The sequence below is a fragment of the Mobula birostris genome, chromosome 29 (assembly GCF_030028105.1).
Source record: "Mobula birostris isolate sMobBir1 chromosome 29, sMobBir1.hap1, whole genome shotgun sequence".
NCBI lineage: Eukaryota > Metazoa > Chordata > Chondrichthyes > Myliobatiformes > Myliobatidae > Mobula > Mobula birostris.
The window spans coordinates 6,101,229-6,122,149 of NC_092398.1; the positions used below are offsets into that span (position 1 = coordinate 6,101,229).

Genomic DNA, 20,921 nt, shown 5'->3' on the forward strand with positions numbered 1-20,921 from the left:
AAATAATGACGTGACCAAGAACGACGTCCTACAGACGGTTCATGAAGCTACTTCTTTCACTTCTTTTACATCTTCTTTTTCCTTCAGAAGTGTTTCTGCTACCTTTGTGGCCTGTGATCTACATTTTGGCGGCGTGTTTTCGGGCCAATTGAGCGATCTGGCACTTTACACGAGGAATTCTGCGGATGCTGGAAATTCAATCAACACACATCAAAGTTGCTGGTGAACGCAGCAGGCCAGGCAGCATCTATAGGGAGGGGTACAGTCGACGTTTCGGGCCGAGACCCTTCGTCAGGACTAACTGAAGGAAGAGCTAGTAAGAGATTTGAAATCTCTTACAAACTTTCAAATCTCTTACTAGCTCTTCCTTCAGTTAGTCCTGACGAAGGGTCTCGGCCCGAAACGTCGACTGTACCCCTCCCTATAGATGCTGCCTGGCCTGCTGCGTTCACCAGCAACTTTGATCTGGCACTTTGTTGTCTCCGAGGGGATTCTGTGAGGCCTGCAGCCTCTAGGCCAAGAAGCCTGGAGACTGGGAGCAAGCCCATGATTGACTCCGCTTCTCGCCGATATCGCCGATTAAAGCATCGAGGAAGATTGAAATCATCAAAGCGGTAGCAGGCACAGGTGCTCAGAGTCACCTTCCAGCCTCTCGCTCATTGCTCCTGGAGGGCAGGGTCTGCATATGAAGGGGTCTCTCCCTCCCTCTTGCTCATTGCTCCCAGAGAAAGGGGTCTGTGTGTGAAAGGTTCTCTCTCTCTCCCTCACTCAAAGGTGCCAGAGTTCTAGTTCTTGGGCAAAGTTTAATCCACGTGGTTTGTGGATTGGACTCTGTAGGTCATTCCTTTTTTGTTGCTATTTTGGGCGATTTTGAATTGAAGGTGACCTGTATGTAACATGCTGTAATGGTTTCTCTGCTTGGGTTAGTCTCATCTCCAGCCATCTCGACTCTGTCTTGCCACTGGATCCAGATGGGAATTGGGAAGAGAGAGCGAGGCTGATGCTGCGCAACTCTCCCTCACTTAAATTCAAATCAAGCGCTCGTCTAGACACCATCAGAAGTATCCGGCTGTTGGCGTAGTGGCATCAGCGCTGGACTTCGGGGTGAGAGGTCCCGAGTTCGAATCCAGCCAGCTCCCTTGCACTCTCTCCATCCATGCTGGGTTGAGCGTTGAGCTAGCAACTCGACCTCGTAAGAAGTACTAATGGTCTCGAGGTCTTCATTGACGACGATGGACGAACCTTACATAATGTTTGGGTTATGACTAGAGATAACAGGGTTCGGAATGCTGGTGTTCTTTCTTGTGAGTGTGGAAGAGAGATTTTCGTGGTCTTTTGCCGGGGAGAGACGAGGAGAGATGACACGAATGGAAAGAGTTGGTAGACCACCAGATGGAGTGGACTTGGAGCGAGGGTCCGAAGGGCAGCGACGATCGGGGGAGGTCGATGGTGGAAGACCAGCTTATCAGTGAGCTTCAACTTTGCACAATAGACTGTTTCATAAGAGTGGGCCCTTTTTCTTTTTTTTCATTTTCTTTACTAATCATAGTCAAAGTAAGAATTATAAAGCTTAATCGTTTAATCGCATATTGTGTACTGATTTGTAACAGGTGACACATCGCACAGCATCCACCCAAATGAGATTTTTTAAGTTTGGCTGGGCCGGGGGCTATCACCCCCTAATTTAAGCTGCTAGCTGAAGTGAGAGTTAAATGTAAATAATGAGAACTGAGCTGAATTGAATATGCCTGGACCTTTCAATATTGTGTTTTATACTCTGAGTTCTTTGATCATCTTTTCATTGCCCTTTGAGTGGTTTGTTTTTATGTGCACATTGGGGGTGGGTGTTGATGTTTTTCTTTGACCAGGTCTATGGTTTTCTTCATTTCATGGCTGACTGTGGGGAAGATGAATCTTGGGGTTGTATACTGCATTCATACTTTGTTAATAATTTGTACTTTGAACTTTGATGCTATCACAATGAAGGCACACTAGTGGATCTAATATGTTAGAAATCTGAGTTTCCAGAGACTCGTGCAATGTTCAAGAGATGTACAGCATCACCACCCAGTATAGGATCTCTAACGCAGAAGATCTCTACAGGATCTCTAACACAGAGGACCTCTATAGGATCTCTAATGCAGAGGATCACAAGAGGCCGCTGCAGGTTGCAGACCCAGCCAGCTCCATCAAGAGAACCACCCTCCCCATCATCGAGGACATCTTCGAGAAGAAGTGCCACAAGAAGGCAGCATCCATCATAATGGTCCCTCACCATCCGGGGCATACCCTCTTCTCATTGTTACTATCAGGGGAGGAGGTACAGGAGCCTGAAGACCCCTCTTCTCATCACTACCATCAAGGAGGAGGTACAGGAGCCTGAAGACCCCTCTTCTCATCACTACCATCAGGGAGGAGGTACAGGAGCCTGAAGACCCCTCTTCTCATCACTACCATCAGGGAGGAGGTACAGGAGCCTGAAGACCCCTCTTCTCATCACTATCATCAGGGAGGAGGTACAGGAGCCTGAAGACCCCTCTTCTCATTACTACCATCAGGGAGGAGGTACAGGAGTCTGAAGACCAACACTCAATGATCTCAGGATTCAAGATTCAAGATAGTTTATTGTCATTCTTCAGCACACAAGTGTAAAGGAGAACAAAATGATTGCTACTCTGGACCTGATGCAGCATAAAAAAACACAATAAATAGAAATACAAATTAAATTCCTTAAAATTGTATAATTAACCTACAGTGGCAATGCATGGGGGGGGGAAGTGTGCTAAGGGGCTGTGGAGAGGAGTGGCTAATGTGGAGGCAGAGCAACACACACAAAATGCTGGAGGAACTCAGCAGGTCAGGCAGCATCTAAGGAAATGAATAAACAGTCGACATGTGGGTGGGGGGTTGGTGGTGGTTAATGAGTGAAGGTGTCAACCAGCCTGTTAGCTTGGAGGAAGTATTTGTTTTTGAGTCTAGTGGTCCTGATGTGGATGCTGCTGTTGGATCTCTGTTTGATTTCTGATCCTTAGGGTTGTTCCAGCAGTCAAGAATGAAGAACGTTCTTCTCTTGCAGCTTTGGCCATTGTGTTTGTTCCAATCTTAAAGAGTACTCTTTACTTTAAGATGTCAGAAATCTCACAAAACTCACAACCTCAAACTATAATGTCAGAAATCTCACAAAACTCACAACCTCAAACTATAATGTCAGAAATCTCACAAAACTCACAACCTCAAACTATAATGTCAGAAATCTCACAAAACTCACAACCTCAAACTATAATTTCAGGTTACATCCAAACAAACATGCATCTGGTATCTTAAAACTCTTGTCAGCATCTTGTGCGACAACTCACACAACTCCATTGTGAATACAATAATAGACGCTGAGTTTCCGATAATTCATACCGGCCCCACACAGGTTGTACCATGGCTCTGCTCATTCTTAAACTCCCTCTAAATGATGTACTGAAGATATTTATTCTCAGATAGTTAAAGAACAGAGGAATATCTACCTCCCAGATGCTTGCTTTAAACTTTGATTTCCTTTTTTAGTCTAGTCTTCAAGTAATTGCCCCACGTTGGGTGCCAAATTGATGGATCTCTGTTTAGTTTCTGATTCTTAGGTTTCTTCCAGAAGTCAAGAATGGAGGGCAATCTTAATTCCAATATTTCACAAAATGCTAGTGTAACGCAGCATCCATAGGAAGAAGCACAGTCGACGTTTTGGGCGGAGACCCTTTGTCAGGACTAACTGAAAGAAGAGCTAGTAAGAGATTTGAAAGTGGGAGGGGGAGGTGGAGATCCAAAATGATAGGAGAGGACAGGGGAGGGAGGGATAAAGCTAAGAGCTGGAAAATTGATTGGCAAAAGGGATACGAGGCTGGAGAAGGGAGAGGATCATGGGACAGGAGGCCTAGGGAGAAAGAAAGAGGGAGGGGAGCACCAGAGGAAGATGGAGAGCAGGCAAGGAGTTATTGTGAGAGGGACAGAGAGAGAAAAAAGAAAACATAATAAATAAACAAACAAACAAACAAGCAAATAAATAAATAAATTAGGGATGTGGTAAGAAGGGGAGGAGGGGCATTAACAGAAGTTTGAGAAGTCAATGTTCATGCCATCAGGTTGGAGGCTACCCAGACGGAATATAAGGTGTTGTTCCTCCAACCTGAGTGTGGCTTCATCTTGACAGTAGAGGAGGCCATGGATGGACATATCAGAATGGGAATGGGACAACCATGGGAATGACCATTATGCGGGACAAGCTTTTCACTGTACTTTGGTACATGTGACAATAATAAACCAGTTGTAATACTTTTATGTGTGGGTGAATGGTAGCATCTAAAGGAAGTTTATGGAGACATGGAAAGCACAGTGAGATTAGAGCATAGAACATTAAAGCACAGTACATGTGGACCTTTTGGCCCTTGTGGCTAAAGGGAGCAGGGGTTATGGAGAGAAGGCAGGTACAGGATTCTGAGTTGGATGATCAGCCACGATCATACTGAATGGCGGTGCAGGCTCGAAGGGCCGAATGGCCTACTCCTGCACCTATTTTCTGTGTTTCTATGTTTTTAACCTATTCTAAGATCAATCTAACCCTTCCCTTCTACATAACCCTTCATTTTTCTATCATCCAAATGCCCATCTAAAAGTTTCTTAAAACGCTTCTAATGTATCTGTTGCCAACACCACCCTGTTAGGGCAATCTATGCTCTCACCACTCTCTCACTATAAACAGAATAGGATAGAGCTTTATTGTCATAGCTCAGGACAATGAGATTGTGATGCCACTCCATGCAAAACAGATATTTACAATGCATGCTGTAACTAGCTTACCTCTGATATTCCTCCCCTGTACTTACCTTAAATTTTTGCCTCATGGTTTCCCTGGGGAAAAAGTCCCTGGCTGTTACTCGATCTATGCCTCCTATCATTGTGTACTCCTCAATCAAATCACCTCTCATCCTCCTTTGCTCCAAAGAGAAAAACCAACCCTCAAAAAAAAACGCTCTCTAATCGAGGCAGCATCCTGGTAAATCTCCTCTGACACCCTCTCTAAAGCTTCCTGGACTTTTGCGCTCAAGTATCTCAGAATGGGAATCTAAGAATTTAAGGAATTTGAAGTGAGAGTAAAAGGATCAAGAAGAAAGCGTGTGCAAATGGAATGAGTAAATAAACAGCAACTGTTATTATTCCCAAGTGGAGCCCATATGACCCACTGGAGGAGAGCTTCCCAACCTGGGGGTCTACCGACCCCTCGGTGAACGGTTTTAAAACGTTTAGGAACACTTGATTTGATTTTTGCACAGAAGGGGAATTAAACGTTATGGGGAAAAGGCAGATAGGTAGAAACAAGTCCATGGTCAGATCAGCCATGATCTTATTGAATGGTGGAGCAGGCTCGACGGGCCAGATGGCCGACTCCTGCTCCTATTTTTTTATGTTATGTTCTTATGCCTGCACTAGAAAAACAATTGCAGCATCGTTTTTGCTGAATAAAAAATTTCTTGAGAGTGTTTTTCCTTTAAGTCTGCTTTTGTTTTGCTATTCAGAATCAGAATCATGTTTAATATCACCGGCATATGTTGTGAAGTTTGTTAAGTTTGTAGCAGCAATACAATGTAATATGCAATAACAGAGAAAAAAAACTGTGAACAGTTTGAATATATATTAAATGGGTAAACTAAACAAGCAGTGCAAAAAAATACAGAAATAAAAAGTAGTGAGGTAGTGTTCATGGATTCAATGTCCATTCAGAAATCAGATGGCAAAGGGGAAGAAGCTGTTCCTGATTTATGAACACATCTTACATACTTTTTAATACATTTAATATTCTTTCACTGAAGGCGAATCAAAAGCCTGAACATACTGGGTGCTCTTGTTAATTTGTATAATTTGTTAATGCTGATTATGTTTTGTTTTTTACTAATAGTTGCAATTTGTAAGTAATAATAATTGCCTTTATTTCCTCACTGACATTAGACTCTCACTTCTTCACATTTTCGGGATATTATTTGTATCCGCTTCCTTAAAGCAGCTTCTATCCCACTGTTATCAGACTCTTACCGCAAGCAGTAAGGCTGATCGACACCTCCACCCGTTAACCCACCCCAACCACCACTACTTTATCATTTCCTGTACCTAGCACCATTTTATGGGCACATAATTGATCTAATTTATTGTGTTTTTATTATTATTGTTTTCTTTATCTTATTGTGTTTGTATTTTTTTGGGCTGCATTGGATCCGGAGCAGCAACTTTGTCATTCTCCTTTACACTTGTGTACTGGAAATAAGATATAGGAGAAAAGTGAAAGGAGGATTAGGCCATTTAGCCCATCGAGTCTGCTCTGCCATCTCATTACAGCTGATCCATTACCACCTCAGGCCCAATCTTCTGCCTTCTCCCCGCGAGGTGAGCGGGCAGGAGCCCATGTCAGGAAAAAAGCAAGCCCTAGCCGGCCGACTCTCCTGCCCATTCTGCTCTCCAATGCCGGCTTGCTGAGGGAATCGGGCCCGCAGTCCTCGGAGTTGCCTGATGCTGGTGGCCGGAGGTGGGGACATTGTAGGCGGTGTGCGAGGAAGCGGAAGCGAGGCGAGCGGGCAGGAGTCCGTGCCAGGAAAAAAGCAAGCCCTAGTCAGCCGGTTCCCCCGTCCATTCTGCTCTCCAATGACATTAAATTGGACTGCATCCGACTCCAACGAAATACTCAGCGGGAGCACAGAAACGGACGGAATCCCAGACTCAGCTGTTTATTTATGTAGTAGTTTTTTTCCCCCAAGCCATCGGACTACCAACCCACTGCCCTCTGCTGTGCCTATTGTCTTGTTTATTATTTATTATAATGACTGCGCTGTTCTGTGTACTTTATGCAGTCCTGGGTAGGTCTGTAGTCTGGTGTAGTTTCTGTAGTTTTGTATTGTTTCATGTAGCACCATGGTCCTGAAAAATGTTGTCTCATTTTTACTGTGTACTGTACCAGCAGTTATGATCGAAATGACAATAAAAAGTGACTTGATTTTACTTGACTTGACTTCTCCTGGTAATTTAAATGGTTCAGCATGGACTAGATGGACCAGAGGGCTTGTTTCTGTGCTGTACTTTTCTATGACTCTTCGCCTCTATCCCTTCATGCCCTGACTAATCTCTGCCTTTAACGTGCCCAATGACTTTGCTGCCACAGTCACCTGTGGCAACAAATTCCACAGATTCACCACTCTCTGGATGAAGAAATTCTTCCTCATCTCCGTTCTAAATGGACGTCCCTCTATTCTGAGGCTGTGTCCTCTAGTCTTAGACACCCCCACCCCAGGAAACATCTTTAAATGACATTAAGCAATCTTGAATATTGAACAGACCTCTTGTATGTTAAGAAGGACTCTGGTCTACCTTGTTTTAATACTGCATATTATTGTCTACCTGCTCTGCACTTTCTGGTAGCTGTTACACTTTATCCTGCATTGTTATTGTTGTACCTAATTCTCCCTCAATGGACTATGTAATGATCTGATCTGTATAAACTGTATGCAAGACAACTTTTCACTGTATCTTGATACATGTAACTATAATTAACCAATACTAATACCAATATTTACCTTCAGATGGAGCAGTGCTGTCCTGAAGTGGACAATGTTCATCATTTTAATCAATCTGTTTGCTATCTTGAACAATATAGAAACAATTAATAAGTCCATAAGAGTTGGTGCGTGGCCGAGTGGTTAAGGTGTTTGTCTAGTGATCTGAAGGTCGCTAATTCGAGCCTTGGCTGAGGCAGCGTGTTCTGTCCTTGAGCAAGGCACTTAACCACACATTGCTCTGCGACGTGCCACACAGTGCCAAGCTGTATGGGTCCTAATGCCCTTCCCTTGGACAACATTGGTGGCGTGAAGAGGAGAGACTTTCAACATGGGCAACCGCTGGTCTTCCATACAACCTTGCCCAGACCTGTGCCCTGGAAACCTTCCAAGGTGCAAATCCATAGTCTCATGAGACTAACGGATGCCTATATAAAAAAAAAGATATAGGAGCAGGATTAGGCCATTTGGCCAATTGAGTTGGTTCTGCCATTTCATCATGGCTGATCCATCTCCCCTCTCTGCCCTAATCTGCTACTTTCTCCCTGTATCCCTTCATGCCCTGACCAATCAAGAATCTATCAACCTCTGCCTTAAATATACCCAATGTCTTGGCCTCCACAGCTGCCTGTGACAATGAATTCCACAGATTCACCACTCTCTGGCTAAAGAAATTCCTCCTCATCTCCATTCTAAATGGACACCCCTCTATTCTAAGGTTATGTACTTTAGTCTGAGACTCCCCTACTATAGGAAACATCACCTCCACATCCACTCTATCAAGGCCTTTCAATAATCGGTAGGTTTCAATGCGATTGACTCACTAAAGAAAATACTTTTAGCTTATCCGATTAGTCTGGCTTGTGGAAATAGGAATTGGCAAAGAATGTTGAACATCTCTTGCAGACATATGCAAGCATTGCCCTTTCAAAATGAACCACTGCCAGAAAGAATCCATTTCAATGAAAAAAAAGAATTTGAAACAGTTATTTCCCTAGAGACACTGAAGACTGCAGATGCTACAATCTAAAACAACACACAAAAAGCTGATGGAAATCAACATTTAACTAACATTTTAGTTAGACCCCACTTGGAGTACTGTGTTCAGTTCTGGTCACCTCATCACAGGAAGGATGTGGATACAATAGAGAGAGTGCGGAGGAGATTTACGACGATGTTGCCTGGATTAGGGAGCATGCCTTATGAGAATAGGTTGAGTGTACTTGGCCTTTTCTCCTTGGAGCGACAGAGGATGAGAGCTGACCTGATAGAGGTGTATAAGATGATGAGAGGCATTGATCATCCGGATAGTCAGAGGCTCTTTTCCTAGGGCTGAAATGGCTAACATGGGGTGGGGGGGGGCATAGTTTTAAGGTGTTTGGAATAAAGTACAAACGGGATGTCAGAAGTAAGTTTTTCACATGGAGAGTGGAGAGTGCGTAGAATGCACTGTCAGTGAAGGTGGTAGAGGTGGATATAATAGGGTCTTTTAAGAGACTCCTGGATAGGTACGTAGCGCTTAGAAAAATAGAGGGCTATGCAGTGGGGAAATTCTAGACAATTCCTAGAGTGCGTTACATGGTCAGCACAGCATTGTGGGCCGAAGGGCCTGTAATGTGCTGTAGATTTTTTTATGGTTCTATGTTTTGATGTTTCAACAGGTTGGCAGCATCTATGTGAGGGAAGTGGAAAGTCACATTTCAGCTTGAGGCTGAAAGACAGAGGGGAGATAGCCAGTACAGTACAAAAGGTGAAGGGAGGGATGGAGCAAGAGCTGAAAGGTGACAGGTGGATAAACATAGGGACCTTCTCTGAGGATCATCACCTTCTCATGGTGAAGAGGCTTGTGCGTTTCTGAGATCCTGAGCGTGACACCAACTGGATCTTAGCTTCTGGTAGGGTCATCACTGGTGGGAAGGTCAAGGGGAAGGTTCCAGAGGAACAGCAATCCAACCAAGTCTTTAACGGTGGAGACTGGAGGATGATGACAACACAGCACAATGGCAGTGAAGATGGAAAATGATCACACATCATAACAGCAGTGAAGGTGGAGGAAAGCTGAAGCAGTGGAGGGTCCCCAGTCACCTTCCACTCCACGTCACTGGATCTTGACCCCGATCTATCAAGAATTGTGTGATGGTTGCACGTGCATCAGCCTCCCCACGTTAAACAAGGTCACACACAGGCATCCTCCAATAAGGGAATAACCCTCTAGAAGAGCATCATTCTTGACCTGAGTGATCATATTACTACTGCAAAGCCTAGGGACAAGTAATTAATGAAGTGAAGGAAGCTGTTCCTAAAACTTTGCAACATACGGAATGACTGACATCAGTTGTGGGAAAACTATTGGAAGTTATTCTATGGAAACTCAACCTTGTCGTAGGGTTTGGTCTCTCGCTTGGCTCAATAACTCAGAGCTACATTGGCTAGAGTCAGGGCTTTGTGCTATGGCTCTTGGTAGGATCACCCATGCCAATCAGGCCAAAGGATAGAGGCCAGACTAAGTGTGGTCCACCAGTCCTCCAAGTTTGGGGGTTCAGATCAAGGCTGGTAAAACGAAGTAGTTACAGAAACAACAGTGAGGAACCCTTCTACATCTGAGTGCGATGGTATTGCTGAGCCTCCATCTGAGATTTGCGTGACTGACGGTAGTGTAAACTGAGAGGAAGCTCGAAGCACCGCCAGAGATGAAGGACCTTCATTGCTGCCCTAAACACCAGCGGCGTAACAAACAGTAAGTAAATACTCTATGAGTATTAGGATAGACAGGGACTGATTAGGGATAGTCAACATAGTTTTGTGCATAGTAGGTCATGTCTAACCAATTTTATAGAGTTCTTGAGGAAGTTATCAGGAAAGTTAATGAAGCCAAGGAAGTGGATGTTGCCTACATGGACTTTAGCAAGGCATTTGATAAGGTCCTGCATGGGAGGTTGGTCAAGTAGGTTCAGTCGCTTGGCATTCAAAATCAGATAGTAAATTGGATTAGACATTGGTTTTGTGGGAGAAGTCAGAGAGTGATATTGGATGGTTACCTCTCTGACGGAAGGCTGGTGACTAGTGGTGTGCTGCACGGTCGTTGTTTGTCATTCACGAAAATGATTCCGGATTGTATTCCAGTTTTGGGCCCCTTATCTAAGAAAGGATGTGCTGACATTGGGGAGGGTTCAAAGGAGGTTCATGAAAATGATTCCAGGTTTGAAAGGCTTGTTCTATGAAGAGTGTTTGACGGCTCTGGGCCTGTACTCACTGGAATTCAGAAGAAAGAGAGGTGACCTCATTGAAACCTATTGAATGGTGAAAGGCCTTGATAGAGTGGATGTGGAGAGGATGTTTACTATGGAGAGAGAATCTAAAGCAAGAGGACACAACCTCACAATAGAGGGTTATCCTTTTAGAACAGAGATGAGGAGGAATTTCTTTAGCCAGACAGTGGTGAATCTGTGGAATTCTTTGCCACAGGCAGCTGTGGAGGCCTAATCTTTATGTGTATTTAAGATAGAGGATGATAGATTCTTGACTGGTCTGGGCATGAAGGAATATGAGGAGAAGTCAGGAGACTGGGGCTGAGAGGGAGATAGGATCTGCCATAATGAAATGGTGGAGCAGACACAATGGGCCAAATGACCTAATTTTGCTCCTGTATCTTATGGTCTTATGAACTATATCAATCATTTGGATGATAACGTGATTCACTGGATCAACAAATTTGTGGATGACACCAAGATTAGGAGTTTAGTGGACTGTGAGGAGGGTATCAGATCTTGCAGTAGGATCTTGAGCAGCTGGAAAAATGGGCTGAAAAATGGCAGATGGGATTTAACGCGGACAAGTGCGAGGTGTTGTATTTTGTTAGGACCAACAAGGGTAGGTCTTGCACAGCGAATGGTAGGGCACTGAAAAGTGTGGTGGAACAAAGGGATGCTTTATACTTTATTGTCGCCAAACAATTGATACTAGAACGTACAATCACCACAGCGATATTTGATTCTGCGCTTCCCGCTCCCTGGAGTACAAATCGATAGTAAATATTAAAAATTTAAGTTATAAATCATAAATAGAAAATAGAAAATGGAAAGTAAGGTAGTGCAAAAAAAACGAGAGGCAGGTCCAGATATTTGGAGGGTAGGGCCCAGATATACAAGCCCATAATTCATTGAAAGTGAAGGAACAAGTGGATAGGGTCATAAAGAAAGCTTTTGGCACATTGGCCTTGTGCAGAGTACAGGAGACGGGATGTTATGTTGAAGTTGTGTAAGACATTGGTGAGGCCTAATTTGGAGTATTGTGTGCAGTCAACCAATTTCCCCTGGGATCAATAAAGTATGACTATGACTATGAGTTTTGGTCACCCACCTACAGGAAAGAGGTAAATAAGGTTGTAAGAGTTCAGAGAAAATTTACAGGACGTTGCCGAGTCTGGAGGGCCCGAGTCATAAGGAAAGACTGAATAAGTTCGGACTTCATTTCTTGGCGCATAGGAGATTGAGGGGTGACCTGATAGTGGTAGAAATAATACAAAATTATGAGGGGTATAGATAGGGTAAAAGCAAGCAGTTTTGCCACTGAGGTTGGGTGGGATGTCATGGGTTAAGGGTGAAAGGTGAAAAGTTTAAGGGGCACATGAGGGGAAATTTCTTTACTCAGAGGGTGATGAGAGTGTGGAAGGAGCTGCCAATTTCAATGTTTAAGAGAAGTTTGGATAGGTATCCGGATTGTAGGGGTATGAGGGCTATGGTCCATGTGCAGGTTGATGGCAGTAGGTAGTTTTAATGATTTGGCATGAACTAGATAGGCTGAAGGACCTGTTTCTGTGCTGTATTTTTCGTTGACACTATGACTGAAAGTTGCAGATGTTGGAAGAGTACATCTTTAGAAGCTGTTGACACATTGTACACCACATGATCAAAGAAACACTAGCGAATGCAAATCCAGCTACCGTACGCCCCTTCTTCCTCTCAAGGTTGGCAACAGTTGTCACTTTATAGTCAAATATATTAAATAATTAACAAGCATTTTCTTTGTCTCAAGCTAGATAGCGTATCCTCTGCAGTTACTTCCTGGGCTGAAACCATTGACTAATTCTTGTGTTAATGTGGCCGCACTACAACACCTGGTTTTGTTTCATGTCTCAAAGCAACTGGGTTCATGTGGAAGAGCTGTTTATTTGTTTGATATTATTAATTCCCAAGGCTTATATGCAGATACTCAGCACTGTATTACTGTCATCGGGAAGAAATGGCATTCTTTAGTAGTATGCTAATGGCATTCGGGCAGGTGGGGCTTGTCAGCCTGGGACGCAGCCCGCCTAGGAGATGGAAAGCTCTGATTTTAAACCTCTGCTGCCTTGTGGCCATACCCACCCAAGGGAAAGGCTTCGGGAGCAAACCCCGAGGAAGAAATCCAGAGCCGGGGTCCCTAAAACAGTTTGATGTTGTTTACAACTTCACTCTGGCAACCTCTGCGACAACATTGGTGTCAAGCTGTATCAGCACTTGCCCTTCCCTTTTACTACATCAGTGACATGGAGAGGGGGAGCCCATGCATGGGCAACAGCCAGTTCTTCAAATCTTCCTGCCCAGGCTTGCACCCTGGAGAGGACACAGTCTACTAGAGGCACAAACCAACGATCCCCTGGGGTTCAACGGCTGTCTACTATGCTAATGACATTGATATAGTTCAGGATCAATGGGTAAAGTTACAGAATCATAGAACTCTATAGTACAGAAACAGGCCCTTCAGCCCATCTAGTCCCTACCAAACTATTAACCTGCCTTGTACCATTAACCTGCACCCGGACCACAACCCTCCATACCCCTCCCATTTATGTGTCTGTCCAAATTTCTCTTAAATGTTGAAATCAAACCCACATCCGCTACTTCAGCTGGTCGCTCATACCACACTCTCACCACCCTCTGAGTGAAGAAGTTCCCTTTAAATATTTTGCCTTTCACCCTTAACCCATGACCTCTAGCTCCAGCCTCACCCAATCTTGGTGGAAAAGGCCTGCTTGCATTTACCCTATCTAAACCCCTCAAAATTATGCATGCCTCTATCGAATCCCTCCTCGTTCTTCTGCACTCCAGGGAATAAAGTCCAATCCTACTCAACTGGATGATTTATGGGTGAAAGAAAAATGGAGGGCTCGGTGGGAGGGAGGGGGTTAGATTGACCTTGGAGTCGGTGAAAATGTCAGTACAGCATCATGGGCAAAAGGACCTGCACAGAGCTTCACCTTTCTGTTCAGTGTTTGAGAGGACTTATTTGCAACTGTACGCGCAAAGTTAAAGAAAGGGTAAATTTTATCATATCATGGACATTTATGATTCTGTAAAAGTCAATTAAGCCCATCATGTCCAAACCAAAACAAAACTGGAGCTATTTCAGCTAGAGTTGTCTCTGGGTAGCCTCCAACGTGGCGGCATGAACGCTGATTCTTCTAACCTCCGGTAATTGACATCCCACCCACCTCCTTCACCATTTCCCATTCCCCATTCCTGCTTCCCTGCCTCACCTTATTTCCTTAACTGCCCATCACCTCTCCCTGGTGCTCCTCCTCCTTCCCGTTCTTCCACGGTCTTCTGTGATCTCCTATCAGATTCCCCCTTCTCCAGCTCTTTTACCTCTTTCACCCATCAACTTCCCAGCTCTTGAATTCAAAACCTCCCCCTCTCCCAGTTCCACCTATCACCTGCCACCTTGTACTTCTTCCTCGCCTCCCCCCACCTTCTTACTCTGACTTCTCCTCCTCCTTTCCAGTCCCGAAGAAGGGCCTCGGCCCGAAACATCAATTGTTTACTCTTCTCCATAGATGCTGCCTGGCCTGATGAGCTCTTCCAGCATTTTGTGTCTGTTGCTACTTAGGTTAATCCCATTTCCCAACTCTCAATCCATTGTCCTGTAGTGTCTGGGTCTTGAAGTCTTCATCTATGTAATTTGCAGATGAGAAATGTTTCAGAACAGATCAAAATCAAAATTGGCTTTAATTGCACCAGCATATGCTGTTGTCTTTGCGGCAGCAGTACATTCCAATATGTAATAATAGAGAAAAGAAACTGAATTACAATAAGTATATATATATTAAATAGTTAAATTAAATCAGTAGTGCAAAAATAGAAACTAAAAAAAGTATTGAGGTAGTGTTCATGAGTTCAATGACGATTCAGGAATCAGATCTATATCAGATTTGTACTCCAGGGAGCGCGAAGCGCAGAATCAAATATCGCTGTGATGATTGCACGTTCTAGTATCAATTGTTTGGTGACAATAAGTATAAAGTATAAAGATGGCAGAGGGGAAGACGCTGTTCCTGAATCATTGGGTGTGTGCCTTCATTCTTCAGAGAGTGGTGTGGGCAGTCCAGTGCAGCTGTAGATGTGAACGACCCACTGTCCAGGACATTTACAGAGACAGGTGCATGCAAAGGGCCTGAAGGATCATTGGGTCACCCTAACCACAAACTGTTCCAGCTGCTACCATCCGGGAAACAGTACCGCAGCCTTAAAACCTTGCGCAATGATTAAACTCGGATTAAACTGGGGGATTGCTGGGCGACATGACTGGATAGGCTTTTTCTAATAATAATAGCTATTGAGATCTCTGGCAAGGGAAGTGGGTTTTTCCTCCTAACTGAGTGCACTTCTGTTTGATATCACCTCAGTCTCCCTTGATCCAATGAAAAGAAGCCCAGCCTGGAGAGGTTCACCTCATAGCTATGAATCTGCAGTCCTGGTAACATCCTCAAATTTCCAAAGTACCTCTGCAATTTTATCACATTCTCACGGTATAGAAGTGACCGCAGCTGCAGCTTGATTCCTGTTTTATCACACAGGTTCAGAGAGACCTCCCTGAGGAACTCTATAGTTTAGCCAATAAATGTGCTTGGAGGCAGAAACCCTTCACTACATCTAAAAAAGGACGTGGATGAGAACGAGATGCCATTACCCGTGGGGTGAGGACCTGAGAAATGGTGTTATATAATATAGGAAGCTCTACTTAAGAGTTTGAGGAGATCCTATAGGTCACCAAAAACTCTTACAAAATATAGATGTGGTGGAGAGGGTTCTGACTGGTTGTATCACAACTACTGACATGAAGGAGGGAGGAGAGGAGAGAGGACAATGGGAGAAAAGGAAGAAGAAAGGGCACCATGGGAAGGTGATAGGCAGGTGAGGGGAAAGATTAAGAGGTCAGAGTGGGGAATAGAAGTATTGAATTGAATTGAATTGACTTTATTACCTAGATCTTTCATATACACGAGAAGTAAAAATCTTTACGTTACATCTCCATCTAAATGTGCAATGTGCAATTACAGTAATTTATAATAAATAGTATGTACAACAGGATTATAACATAGAAATATAGTTGTGTCAGCATGAATTAATCAGTCTGATGGCCTGCTGGGAGAAGCTGCCCTGGAGCCTGTTGGTCCTGGCTTTTATGCTGTAGTACCGTTTCCCAGATGACAGCAGCTGGAACAGATTGTGGTTGGGGTGATTCGGGTCTCCAATGATCCTTCGGGCCCTTTTTACACACCTGTCTCTGTAAGTGTCCTGAATAGTGGGAAGTTCACAATTACAGATGCGCTGGGCTGTCCGCACCACTCTCTGCAGAGTCCTGCGATTTGAGGGAAGTACAGTTCCCATACCAGGCAGTAACGCAGCCAGTCTGGGTGCTCTCAGTTGTGCCCCTATAGAAAGTTCTTAGAATTTGGGTGGCCACACCAAACTTCTTCAACCACCTGAGGTGAAAGGTGAGAAGAGGGAACGGTGAGGGGAAAAAATTACCAGAATGCTCATGCCATCAGGTTGGCTGAGACCCTTCATCAGAACACCACACGATTAACATAGGTGGAACCTTGAACTGTGTTGGGGTCCAGGGATATGGAGTGGCAGTTTTAACCTGTCCTGCCAGTGGAAGATAGCTTAATTGTACACCCATAAACACACGAGATCCTGTAGATGGTGGAAGTCTTGAGCAACGCACTCAAAATGCTGGAGGAACTCTGCAGGTCAGGCAGCATCTACGGAGAGGGATTAACAATCGATGTTTCAGGCTGAGATCCCTGAAAACCTGTTTGGAACTATCACCTTTTCTCTTGAGTGCTGGTTCATGATCAAATGAATGTGCACGATAAATCTCAGTCTGGCAAGATTTAGAACTGTTCGACAAAAGCTTGCGCTTCAATCTAAGTTTTATGGCAACATCACATATTTACTTAATTGTAAAGTAACATTCTTGTTGTGACCCTTACGTTCCCCGGTACATCTCACTCCAAAAGGAGAAATGTAGGTCAGCGCAAGGTTGTGTGAGAACTTATCAGCAGATGGAAGTTCTTAAGGTGACGCAAGTTTACCAGGACAGGTGGAGAAGGACAGCTGCTACATCTGTCCCACACCGGGCAGATAGACGACAGCTCCTACATCTGTTCTAGTACTGGACATGTAGAAGAAGGCAGCTCCCAGTCCTGATCTGGACTTGTAGAAGAAGGCAGCTCCCATGCCTGTTCTAGAACTAAGCAGATAGAAGAAGGGTGTGTGCACATCCATTCCAGAACTGCGCAGGTGAAGAATAGTGACCATGGCTGTTCTGGAAGTGGGCGGGTAAAAGAAGGATGCTGCCCCCATTTGTTCTAGAACCGGACCCATGGGGAAAGCCAGCTCCCACGTCCGTTCTAGATTGGTTCAAAAGTTCAAAGTGCATTTATTATCAAAGTGCGTGTACATTACACAACCTTGAGATGTTGCATCGATATGCCCTGGGCTTTGATCCTGCCGCCATGTTTCGTCCCATGCCTGACCTTTCCAGATCAACCAAATGCTTAGACTGAACAAACTTCACTCTCAGTTTAGGTGAACAGGCCTTGAATTTGCCTTTCCTTCGCCCTGACTCTGCCTCAAACGTGCCTTGACCTCACCTCAACTTTGCCTCGCACACACACACCTACTCCAACCCTCGACTCAGCCTCTCGACTGTCTGCAGTGACCATTTACCATAAATTTTACATGAAAAGGTGTTATCAATAAAGTATTTAATTGTATTCTTTATTTTGTTTGCCACCAGTAAGTATTTGCTGGGCTTCACCAACGCCAACTTAAACCGGAAGAACCGGGCTTGTGGAAAAAGGCAGCTCCCATATCCATTTCAGAATTGGGCAGGTAAAGGAAGGCTTCCACATCTGTTCTAGAACTGGGTAAATTACAGGTAGACGACATATTCCACATCTCCCATGGTAAATTCCGCTCCTGCTTTCTCCTTTGAACAACTTGTTGCAACAGCGGCCAAACGATTAGGAACATCATTCATTATTTAATCCTGGTGACATCAGAACTTATTGTGAAAAATGGAATTAGTACAATCAGATTTCAGTGAATTATGCTGTAAATCAATAACCTGCTCCAGCAGCCAATCAGTAGCGTAGTGACATCCATGCTGGACTTCGAGGCGAGTGGTCCTGGGTTCAAATCCTGGCGGCTCCTTTGCATACTTTCCATCCGCACTGGGTTGAGCGTCAAGCTAGCAACGCGGCCTCGTTAAAAACAGACTAAAGAGAACGAAGAGTTGAGGTTGCTGTCCAATGTGCCTCAAGGCGCAGAGAGGATTAGCAACAACTCACTCCAGTGTGGGGTCTAAAAATAACATCAGGAGCTATTACAACATCATTAAAGCAGTTTACATTCACTATTTAAAGTGCAACTGGGTGAGCAGTGTTCATTATTAAGTGTAACCTCGATATTGTATTCTTTTGAAATCTGCTTTTTACAGTTAATATTTCATTCTCATTGGGATTCAGTGCTGATTTGACTGCACTAAGGATGTATTGATTTTTCTTTTTATCTGGACTAAAAAGCGAATTGGATTTGTGACAAAGAACTTGAAGGTATTTTGAGCATTATTGAGTTCTATATTGCAGAGACTTACAGAAAATTCACACTTTCCGTCATTAGTGAGAAGACTGTTCATGCAGTAGTCCTGTCCCTTCGGAAATAGCAGCTCAAATCAATTCTATTTAAAGAGATCTCTAGCCACAACATTTAAATCACTTACTTGACTTTCAACTTACTAGGAGCTCAGTGTTAAAACATTCATTTGAATGTTCTGCTGGTCCCTAATAGCTTATTCAATAAAGAGCCACACCTACCAGAAATGGGCTGAGGGTCATTCCTGAAGGGTGCAGGATTAATCAATCTTTGCTAATTCCACGACATTCCTGCCCCGGATCAGCGGTTCAAATCCTTCCAGAACACGACCTAAAATCAATTCAACGAACAATTTCTTGTCAAAAGCACAAATAAACTTTCAGATTAAGATGGCGCTGCGGAGGACGGGCGACAACTTACTGGTGGTTCACAAAACAAGAAATGCAATAAAATCTTTACTAATAACACTTTTTCTGTAATAAGTTATGGCAAGCGATCACAGAAAACAATAAAGAGGCGAGGCTGAGTCAAGGGGCAAAGCATGTGGATGTGAGGCAAGGTCAGGGCCATGTCGAGGCATATTCGAGACTAATTTGACAAGGATGTTGCCTGGATTGGGGAGCATTCCTTACAAGAATAGGGTGAGTGAACTCGGCCTTTTCTCCTTGGAGCGACGGAGGATGAGAGGTGACCTGATAGAGGTGTATAAGATGATGAGAGGCATTGGTCATGTGGAGAGTCAGAGGCTTTTTCCCAGGGCTGAAATGATTAGCACAAGAGGACACAGGTTTAAGGTGCTTGGAAGTAGGTGCAGAGGAGATGTCAGGGATAAGTTTTTTATGCAGAGAGTGGTGAATGCGTGGAATGGGCTGCCGGCAATGGTGGTGAGGCGGATACGAAAGGGTCTTTTAAGAGACTCCTGGATAGGTATATGGAGCTTAGAAAAATGGAGGGCTCTGGGTAACCCTTAGTAATTTCTAAAGTAAGTACATATTCGGCACAGCATTGTGGGCCGAAGGGCCTGTATTGTGCTGTAGGTTTTCCATGTTTCTATGTTTCTAAGATCAGGAAGAGCAGACTGGAGAAAAGTTGGAATGGAGGAGAGGCAGATTCAAGGCTCGTTCACTTAAACCGAGAGCAAGCTTTGACTGATCTAAGTGCCAGGTTGATTCAGGAAGGTCAGGTACGGGCTGAAACGTGGCGGCAGGGTCCAAGCCCAGAGAGTATCAATCTGACAGGGCCCGGGTCCGAGAGTGAGGAATGACCCAATGTTTGGATAATTTATATACCGGGCCAGATGGATTGATAAGGCAGGGTGTCAGAATCAGAGGCGAGAGTCAGACCGGTTCTGCCTGCCACTCTGCAATGTCTACTCATCTCTTCACTGAACTGAGGCTAAGGCTGTGGGCCCGCTAGGCTGCTCCAGGCTCTGTGTCTGTGGGCCTGCTAGGCTGCTCCAGGCTCCATGTCTGTGGGCCCAAAGACGTTTACTCCCCTATGTGCTGAACTGAGGCTAAGGCTCTGGGCCTGCTAAGGCTGCTCCAGGCTCCGTGTCTGTGGGCCCAAAGATGTTTACTCCCCTATATGCTGAACTGAGGTTGAGGCTATGGCCTGCATTAGGCTTTGTACCTGAGAACTCACTGTCATTCTAAATGCTATTTCCTTACTTTTATTGTTTGCACAATTTGTTCTTCTTTTCCTCTCTGCACATTGGATGTTTGTCAGAATTCATTCTTTTTTAATGGGTACTTTTGGGTTTCTTGTTTTGTGGCTGCGTGTAAGGAGATGAATCCCAAGGTTGTATAATGTATACGTACTTTGTTAATAAACGTGCTTTAAACTTTGAGAGTGTCTGAACTGGCTGCTCCACTGCCTGGTATGGAAACACCAATGCCCAGGAATGGTGAAGTCTACAGAAAGTGGTGGAAACAGCTCAGTCCATCACAGTTCATCACCTTTGAATGCAGATGCATGCTACCATCAAAGACCCCCACCATCTAGGCCATGCCCTCTTGTTGCTACTACAGTGGGGCAGGAAGTACAGGAGCCTTGGGTCTCACACTACCAGATTCAGGAGCAACCATCAGCCTCCTGAACGGGCATAGATAACGTCACTCACCACTACTCAGAACTCATTCTTCAACCTACAGACTCATTTTCCAAGGAACCTTGACAACTCCGGATTATTTTTCATTCGCAAGCTTGTCTTCTTTTTTAGTTCTTTGTCTTGAACTTTGCACACGCGTGCAAAGTGTACGGAAAGATTATTTTCAGCAGCATCGCAGGCATATAGCGTCATACGAGCAGCGTCTGCAAGGTAAACAAATTAATCGTAAATTATAGACAATTTTAACAAGAAATGACAAGTAGACCCACCAAAAAACAAGTCTATTTTGGTGCAAAGTGATCAAAGTGGTCATAG

At 44.3% G+C, this 20,921-nt stretch overlaps 1 long non-coding RNA gene across 1 annotated transcript in view; it reads right to left on the reverse strand.

Moving 5' to 3' along the window:
• Positions 1-20,645, reverse strand: part of LOC140190200 (uncharacterized) — a 36,496-nt gene extending 15,851 nt beyond the window's left edge. The window contains exons 1-2 of the long non-coding RNA XR_011883549.1: positions 20,619-20,645; positions 18,721-18,829 (exon numbers count right to left, since the gene is read on the reverse strand). This is a non-coding gene — a long non-coding RNA (uncharacterized lncRNA). The remainder of the gene's footprint in view (positions 1-18,720; positions 18,830-20,618) is intronic.
• Between the last annotated feature and the right edge of the window lie 276 nt (positions 20,646-20,921).